Below are 10,155 nucleotides of genomic sequence, written 5' to 3'. Positions count from 1 at the left end.
AGCATGGTACGACAAATTGGTTATTACGAGATCTTCGAAGCAGTATAAAGAGACACAAATCATGGACGCCGGACAAGTTACACAGACATAAAGTGATATTTCGTATTCTACCCTTTTCGCCGGTGCTAACTCACAAAGAAAACACAACGCAAGTACTAGAAATGTTAATAAGCATTTAACAGAAAAGCCTTGCATTTTCTGCAAAGATATTCATTCGCCTGCCAACTGCCAGAAAGTACGCGATTTAGATGAACGCATCGCTATTGTTAAACGTAACAATTTATGCTTCAACTGCCTCGGTACACATCACATAAAAGAATGCAAATCGAAAAGATCATGTCGTAACTGTGGTAAACGACACCACACTAGTTTATGTAATGAAGTTGAACACACCGCAAACCCCGACCAGAGAAGTGAAAATCGTTTCACTGATACGAAAGATTCCGCTCACAGTTGTACGAACGAAAGTACGACATCTACACCGACTATAGTTAATCTTGTGAAGGATACCGATATACAAGAAGACTCAACAATATTACACTCGTCAGCACAAAATCACTCCAAAGTATTGTTGAAAACTGCCGTGGTCCCTGTTTGGTCAGATCATCATTGCACAGATGCGAATATTTTGTTTGATGAAGGCGCTCAAAGGTCTTTTGTAACGGAGAGTCTTGCGCGAGAAATAAACCTGCAGAGAGAAGGATCCGAAAAGATTCAACTCTCATTATTTGGCGAAACCAACACTAATGCTAGGCAACTCGATACAGCCACAGTTTATGTTGAAACTGAAACTGGACATAAAATCCCATGCATTGCATGCATTAACCGTTCCTATGATAGCTACGCCGATACAGAACCACATTCGTTTCATTGACAGGAACAGTAACTCAGGCTATTTACGAGATCTTAAGCTCGCACATCCAGTTACACAACAGGAAACCTTCGAAATTTCACTATTAATTGGAGCCGATTTTTATTGGGAAATAGTTGAAGATTAAGTTGTACGCGGAAACGGACCCACCGCTGTCAAATAAAATTGGGGTACTTACTTTCTGGACCGTTACAATCAGAAAAACCACAGTTATCAACAGCGTCAAGTACATTCAATGTACTAATTTCACATAAAACAGAGAAGCGCGACTTAGAAGCGTTTAGGAAGCTCGAAGCTAAAGAAAAAGAATCTCCAGGAGTACACGAAAAGGAGAACTATACAGAGTTTCGCGACGACAAAGATTATGCAAAGTTACCATGGAAACACGACAACGATTAAATAAAACATTAAATATTTTATGGACTTTCGGAGTAAAGTATGAATCGAGCATATTTGTTTAGAAATGTGTAACGCAATTATGATGGACTGTTAATGTAATGCGAATTTTCTTTATGAACTACGTTATTTCAACTGTGAAAGAACTGTGAATTTTTATGCCACACCTACGATAGTAGAGGGGCATTATGTTTTCTGGTCTGTGCCTCCGTTCGTCCGTCCGTCTGTGCGTCCGTCCGTCTGTCCCGCTTCAGGTTACATCTTTTGGTCAAGGTAGTTTTTGATGAAGTTGAAGTCCAATCAACTTGAAACTTAGTATACATGTGCCCTATGATATAATATTTCTAATTTAAATGCCAAATTAGAGTTTTGACCAAAATTTTACGGTTCACTGAACATAGAAAATGATAGTGCAAATTTCAGGTTAAAGTTTTTGGTCAAGGTAGTTATTGATAAAGTAGAAGTTCAATCAACTTGAAACTTAGTGTACATGTTCCCTTTGATAACATCATTCTAATTTTAGTGCCAAATTAGAGAATTTATTCCAATTTTACGGTCCACTAAACATAGAAAATGATAGTGCGAGTGGAGCATCCGTGTACTGTGAACACATTCTTGTTTATTTTGAGACTCTTTGATCTTTATTTAATCTAATTTATATTTCAATTTTCTTTTCTACGTAAAGTAATTTTATTTTGAGGCCCCGAGAATGTCGAGAAGACCGCAGGACCGGCAACGTATCGGAAGTCACATTATATCTAAGGTCGACGTCACATGGCGACGTCACCTTATCTTTTTCTTGGTAACTAGTAAATGTCAAACTACAAAGCTGTTGTGTATTTTATCAGAATTATAATATAAGATATCGTCCCCACAACTGTCATATAAATAAACGACAAAGAAATGTACAAAACAACACCAATAACAAAAAAATTAAACATTAAACGTAATAATTTATAAATATGTCGGAGAACACATATCCTTCATCAGTATGATTATACTGTAAAATGAATCATAACAATCTTGAAATTTATATTAAATTATTTAAACATGTCATAGGTAAATAAGCTATTTACAACAGAGACTGCAAAGATATGCTTGAAATAAGAATAGTAATGTGCGATATGAATTGGCACAATTCTAAAATTTAAAAGGTGACGTACGATGTTACAACAACGATTGCTTGGATACACGTTCCCAATAAACAGCACTGACCGATCAAAGATTGTAAATGCTTCAAATTTGACAACGATAGAGTCATCACAACAGAGGCTGTGAATTTAAACATCCCAAATAAATAGTAGTTTAAAAATAAAATAATTAACTTCGGCTAGGTTTAAAAAGATGAACATGACGGCTTACTTTTACATACCTCTAAGATGAATAGAACCAAGCAATTTAAACTGTTATATTTACAACCATTTCAAAGTGGAGTGAGGTAAAGAAATAGAAACAGAGACTGTGTAGCAATTAGTATCATAACCCAAGTGTAAAGCAAAATTCAAAATCAAAAGCTTTAACACATCAAACTGTCATATTCCTGATTACTCGGTTGTAGACGAAACGCGCGTCTGGCGTATTAAATTATAATCCTGGTACATTTGATAACTATTAACACCACTGGGTCGATGCCATTGCTGGTGGACGACCCAGTGGTGTATCAATGATATGGTCATTTTATATTTCCTGTAATAAAACTTTAAATTTTTCGAAAAACTATTATAGGATTTTCTTTACCCAGGAATAGATTACCTTGGCCGTATTTGGCACAAATTTTTGGAATTTTGAATCCTCAATGCTCTTCAACTGTATACTTGTTTGGCTTTTTAACTATTTTGATCTGAGCGTCACTGATGAGTCTTATGTAGACGAAACTGGCGTCTGACGTATTAAATTATAATCCTGATACCTTAGATGACTATTCAATACTTTTCTATAAGAACCAGGTTACGCTATAGAACCAGGTTTGATCCACCGTTCTCAACATTTGAAAATGCCTGTACCAAGTCAGGAATATGACAGTTCTTGTCCATTCGTTTTTGATGCGTTTTGTATTTTAATTTTGCCATGTCATTATGGACTTTCCGAATTGATTTTCCTCTAGGTTTAGTATTTTTGGGATTTTCTTTTTTCTATTAGATGGTTTTTTGTTAAAGTTAACATTAACAGAAGTCGTGGGTGAAATCTTTTGAAATGATAAATGATTAAACCTTTATGGATGTTATGGTATTTACTTCGCTTATCTTTAAGACCACATAATAGCATCTAAAGAGAAAACCTTTTTTTCTAAATTCTGTATTTTACAGATACATGGACTCAAAATTTTAATACAATACTGCACTTTTACACTTAAAGCAGCAATCGTTCGCGTGACACAAGGTTAATGTGGAACCCCTCAATTCAAATGTTTTGTATAAATATGAGTATAAAGTAAAATCACAAAAATACTGAACTCAGAGGAAAATCAATTCGGAAAGTCCATAATCACATGGCAAAATCAAATAACAAAACGCATCAAAAACGAATGGACAAGAACTGTCATATTCCTGACTTGGTACAGGCATTTTCAAATGTAGAAAATGGTGGATTGAACCTGGTTTTATAGCTAGCTAAACCTCTCACTTGTATGACAGTCGCAAATTCCATATAATATTGGAATTTACGTCATATTTTAATGTTTTTGTTGGTTTGTCTACTCGGACAATATGTCACTTAATAGAAGGGGGACGAAAGATACCAGAGGGACAGTAAAACTCATAAACCAAAAATAAACTGACAACTTCATGGCTAAAAATGAAAAAGACAAACAGACAAACAATAGTACACATGACACAACATAACAACTAAAGAATAAACAACACGAAAAGTAAGCAGATCCTGCTCTACATGTCACACCCGTCGCGTTGCTTATAAGATAACAAATCCGGTAAATAGTCTAATTCGGTAGGTCACATTCATGAAAAGGAAGGGGATAGTAGTTATGACGTAAGGAACATATGAATGTTGCTACTTAGAAATGGAAAGTTCACAATTGAATAATAATAGAAGTGCATGAAAAGAAAATTCGAAAAAAATTCTGATCTCCGAGGAAAATTCAAAACTAAAAGTCCCTATCAAATGGCAAAATGAAACAGCTGAAACACATCAAAACGAACGGATAACACAAGTCATATAACTGTGAAAATTATGAAGCAGAAATACAATATGCAGTTATTTGGTTTTAATGTATTTTTATAATTTCAGGAATCAGTGTGTCCATTTAATAAAACGTTAATAAACAGTAAGTTCGTTTCCCTTATTTCTCTTGATTAGATTGTATAAAAATGCTAAACGAATAAAACCGTTTAGAAATTTAATGTAATTGTTCAAAATTAATGGCATAGCTTGAAGATCATTATCAACTTTTATGTTGTGTCTTGTGCACTTTTATTTGTCTGTTTTACTTTTTTCTTTTTTTAGCCATGGCGTTGTCAGTATATTTTCGATCTATATAATTTGAATATCAAGAAAATTATTTTGGAAGTGTAAAATTTAAATTTCTATTGTCCAGATTTTGTCTCGAGTATACTTGAAACATTTGAAACATTTGACATTCAATTCATTATTTCAAGGAAAATACAAATAACCTTTGTCTTTGAAACATTTTGTTAAACTAACATAACCAGCACGTTTTCAAATGTTTTAAAGTATGCAGTAATGCAGAAGCAAAGGATTATGCCTGCAAAATATTGGCTCTTCATAAGGCTGGTAAGATTAGACTTTCGAAAACACATCCTTCAGGAGAGACAGACAACGCATACGCGTACAATAATATCAACGACGCATGTCATGGGAGAGCTGCATCCCGATCACAGTAAGTAAGGAAAACGAGTATATTACCTATAATCATTAAACGTACTGCTGCAATGATATGAAAACCGCTTTTCTGTTTTTCATTGATTAAACTCATATTTCATTGATAAACTTAAAACCCATTTGCACAAAAAAAAAAAACCAACGAAGGACGACGAAAGTACAAACACGATCACATATAAACAGGACTCAGAAAATTAAAATCTGATCAACACGAATCCCAATTAAATCTTGAGTTTATCTAATGGTGCCCCTGAGGGGAATCAGATACTTCCACCCAATATGCATTACGCTGATAATTCGCATTCGATGATATCACGATAGAAGAAAAGGAACAGGTTTATGATTGTTTATAATTATAGCAATAGAAACCTATATATGATATGCATCTGTGATACAAATATTTTTTAACGGTCAACAAACTCGAAATGACGTCTATTTAACTTTGGCCTCATTTGTAATTTCTAGATGTATGAGACAGCCTTTAGCGTATCTACGGTATCCTTTATTTCCATTGCGATTGGACATATGCGTTAAACATAATCACCAAATTTACCAGTTTGCTGTTTGTGGCATCTCAATAGCTTAAAGGGAATTTAAAGGCTTATGCTTTTTATTTCCGTTCATTCTTCCCAATAAAGGCAACAGTAGTATACCGCTGTTCAAACTCATCAATCCATGGACAAAAACAAAATCGGGGTAAAACTAAAACCGAGGGAAACGCATTAAATATAAGAGAACAATGACACAACACTAAAATGTAACACACACAGAAACGGACCAAGCATCAGACAAAATCCCACGAGAACAACAAATATAACATCAAAACCAAATACATGAATTTGGGATAGACAACTACCGTGACACGTCTTATCGCAATGTGAATTTACACTAAAAAATAAGAGAAAACAAACGACGCAACGTTAAAATGAAACACACATACAAACGAACAATAATACAACAATGGCCATATTCCTGACTTGGTACAGGACATTTTTGAAGGAAAAAATGGTGGGTTGAACCTGGTTTTGTGGCATGCCAAACCTTGCACTTTAATGGCAATGTTAAATATAACATTGAAATGACAACATAATATTACAGGACTACAATACACACGTGTATGGCGTATTTTGTATATGAATGAAGAAACAAGTCGACAAGAAGAAGAGAACATTTGTTTTCAACTGATTGACTATTTTGTGTTGAAAAAAATGCGTGACAAAACTAGAATATCGATTACTTCTATGTGATTGTGTGTCCGTGTAGTGCTCTGTGGGCTGGTTTTTCGTAATCAATCCTATGAAACAGCACATAATCATTTATGGCCTCGAATAAGGACTTATAAAAAAACATAACTTATGAAAAAGGAAACAAACTAATATTTATTCGAGTTGCTTATCACAATTTATTTACAGTTACACATGCAGAGAATGTAAAGCCACAGGGGCTCCCGGAGGCCATGTGTGTCTTGACCCTAAACTGCTGCAATTAATCTATGACATAGGATCGTCAGTCCCAATACTATATGTAAGTTGGAAAAGGACCATCACTTGTTTATTTTTATCCGTTTGTAAAAAATAATACAAAAAAACAGAACGAACTTTTTATAATTTGAGGAAATATGGGAAATTTCGTTAAAGTTCTTTTATATTTTCGGACCATTGAAAGTCATAACAAATTTCAAATGGAATAATTGCGTTTTATATACATGAATTGTATAAATATGTTATGAGCTCTTAAATGTTCTTAAATGTTCTTACTTATTTGCTAAATGCATATTGTTTTAAGGTTCCACTAAAGTCAAAATATAGGACATTTCATATACATCTAAAATTTGCCTGTATGTATCAACCTATAAAGAATAAAGTCAAAAACTATGAGAACATATGTTCATTTAAACATACTTAACATATACACACTATGTAAATTGTAAATAAACTTGAAATTGTTATGTTGTGGCCAAACCGGTTCTTGGGGTGAACACTAAATTTTCAAAAAAATCTGGAGGCCTGCTAGACGACTTTATTTGTTTAGAATTGGTATGAACGAATACTGTTATATATAATGCAGGGCAAGCTCATGTTGATTTTTCAAAAAATGTATTGATGTTCGAGTTTCAGTTAATTTCATGTATCTAAGTGAACGAATAACGAAGGTATAATACAGAACTTGGACAAATATGCCATTAAAACATATGTATTTGACAAATCAACATGAGCTTGCCCTGCATTACATGTAACAGTATTCGTCCATACCAATTTTAAGCAAATTAAGTCGTCTCGCAGGCCTATAGATTTATTGGAAATTTGGTGTTCACCCCAAGAACCGGTTTGGCCACAACATAACAATTTCAAGTTTATTTACAATTTACACAGTGTGTATATGTTAAGTATGTTTAAATGAACATATGTTCTCATAGTTTCAAGTTGACTTTATTCATTATAGGTTGACAAATACAGGCAAAGTTTAGATGTATATGAAGTGTCCTATATTTTGACTTTAGTGGAACCTTAAGACATGTTCTACATATGTTACTTTACTCCGATTTATGCCTTTTGAACAGCGGTATACTAATATTGCCTTTATATATTGATTTTTTTGTATGAACACTTCAGACTTCCATATGGGGTCACTTAACATATCCTCCCGAACTCTAGATTTAAAACAGAACAGAAACGGCTTCTTACGTCTCATTTTTAGACATTTGTCTCGAATTTGTAAAAAAAAAACCAGTCATCGCAGTACCAGGATCTATCACAACTTAGACGATTTAAATTTTGAAATCAAAAAAAATTTCAACCTCGTCTGCGTATCAATTAAACATTTCTCAACACATTCGGTATTCAACAGCTTGTAGCTGCTACACAGACTTTTTAAAATGTCTCCGTTGTCTAAGCAAAAGATAAGAGTCAGGGTTTCGGCAAAGAACATTTAGTCCATTTTATCAAAACGTTCTTCGGAAAGTACTAAGTTATAGATGAAAAATTCAGTGTCTGTCTGACAGATAATAACAGATGGTCTTGAGTTATGGATTCAATGTGTTGAAGTTGTGTATCATTTTGTGTACTTACAGTCATCCTTTAAAATTAGTTGTTTTCGTGCTATCGTGTTTCTTTTGATGATACGACTTTTGAAGTGACTGTACAGTATTTATGTATAAGCTGTTAGCCAATTTTAGAGTGCCCCGTGTGTAAGGGTTAATGCGCAGATGAGTACGCATTAGAAGCGAGTCTCCTGTTCGGAGGAAGACAAAGACTAAGTATGGTCAGTAAAAGTAGCATCCCGCTGTCCGGTTATTCACTTTGGGCGTTTCTTGTGCAGGAGGGTTCTGAAGTGCGAATTGGACGTGATATACTTTACAGTGCTGTTTCTATTTTGTTCACCCTTTTATTTATAGTTCACTTAATTTGTACTGTATCGAGAAAGTGTATATTATATATACGGTATGTATTATCAACTGGAACAAGTTTTTATCGGCGTCTGTAACAACAATATACAGATACAACCAACTTTAAAACTTTTTTGATAACGTCTTTGTCTAATTTACCTTGAATTACAACACTTGTGTTGGCGTCGTTGTATGACTTTTTGTTATTTGTTTGTTATTTCTTTAGTCCGTTGTGATCTATGTGTTCACAATTTTGGACGCCGGATCCGCATCCATGCGAACTATTGAACCAGGTTTAAATCATTTTTTTTTCTACCAGAAATTCAAGTCAGGAACATGACAAGGTTGCAGTCTTGTAATTGACTGCTCCATATGCTTCCATGCAAAACAGCTGATCTTTGAAATGTTCATATCATGTGATATGTACTAATGTGAAATTATGATTTAATCGAGAAAAAAAGTGGGTCATGCCACGAAGAATAAAAAGTTACGTTATCCTGAATCAATTTTTTTTGTACTTTCTGTTTGCTGCTACTAGGCCGCACGCACCACTTCCAGTAAACAGGATATCCTTCCACTTACATAGATTGATATCCCCCAAAAGATGCAAGATTTTTAAAGTCTATATATATATGTTTCAATTCAGCATAAACCTATAATAAAACAGAAAAATTGAGATCAGAAAAAAAAATCAGAAAAAAATGCACTATTTTGTTTCCCTCCATGTTTTGACATGCACCGGAAACTGGAGTTGTAATACAAGACTGGTACCACAACTCTATTTCACTCCTTCCATTGTCTGATAACGTTTGATGTGTGTCAGTTGTTGTGGCATCCCCTATTATGAATTTAGCTTTTTATTTTTCTTTACTTTTATGTGTGCAAGAAACTCACTCAAGTTTATTTGACTTTTGAACCAAATGTACAATCTATATACATTTCATAGTATGACAGTTTAATGTCTGAACTTTGAGCTTCTAGCAACATTATGGGATGAATAAAACCTTACTTGTCAACGAATGTTAAATGCCTTATTATAATGGGGCTGGAAAAAAATGAAAAACAACACGAAAATGTTTAATTTGGCAATTGTTTACAAAATTAAAAAGTTTATTAATATACTTTAATCCGTAGAAAATTCAGAACAGAAAGTCCTTTATCAATCTATTCGCAAAATCAAAAGCTCAAACACATCAAACGAATGGTCAACAACTGCTATTACTTATCACAAATTATCATGATTAATTCGAAGGACAACATAATTATAAACAAATATTTAGCGAGGCTATTTTTTTTTTATAAGATTCAAGTAACATTAATTCCTCTTGGTTAATAGTGTTATTCAATTTAGATTTTCTTTTAAGCAAGTAACTATTGCGGTATATTGTATCAAAAACTCTTCATGTTTTTCTTAACAGTTCCAAAACAAGAATTGCCATTTTTGTTTAATATGTTATTTCAAGTTACACGTTTACCTTGGTAATCTTAACCATTTTCTAAGTTTATATTACAATAGATATTTGAATCACTTCGATCATTTCAAACTCGTGCAGCACACGAATATCAGTGTAACATTAAAACTGCATGTAGATCATTACATCAATGGTAATATATTTATGCTAAAAACGCACAGAAAATAACATTAGAA

Source organism: Mytilus edulis, chromosome 1 (assembly GCF_963676685.1).
Source record: "Mytilus edulis chromosome 1, xbMytEdul2.2, whole genome shotgun sequence".
Taxonomy (NCBI): domain Eukaryota; kingdom Metazoa; phylum Mollusca; class Bivalvia; order Mytilida; family Mytilidae; genus Mytilus; species Mytilus edulis.
The sequence above is the reverse complement of the archived record's forward strand: the minus strand, read 5'-3'. Positions refer to the sequence as shown.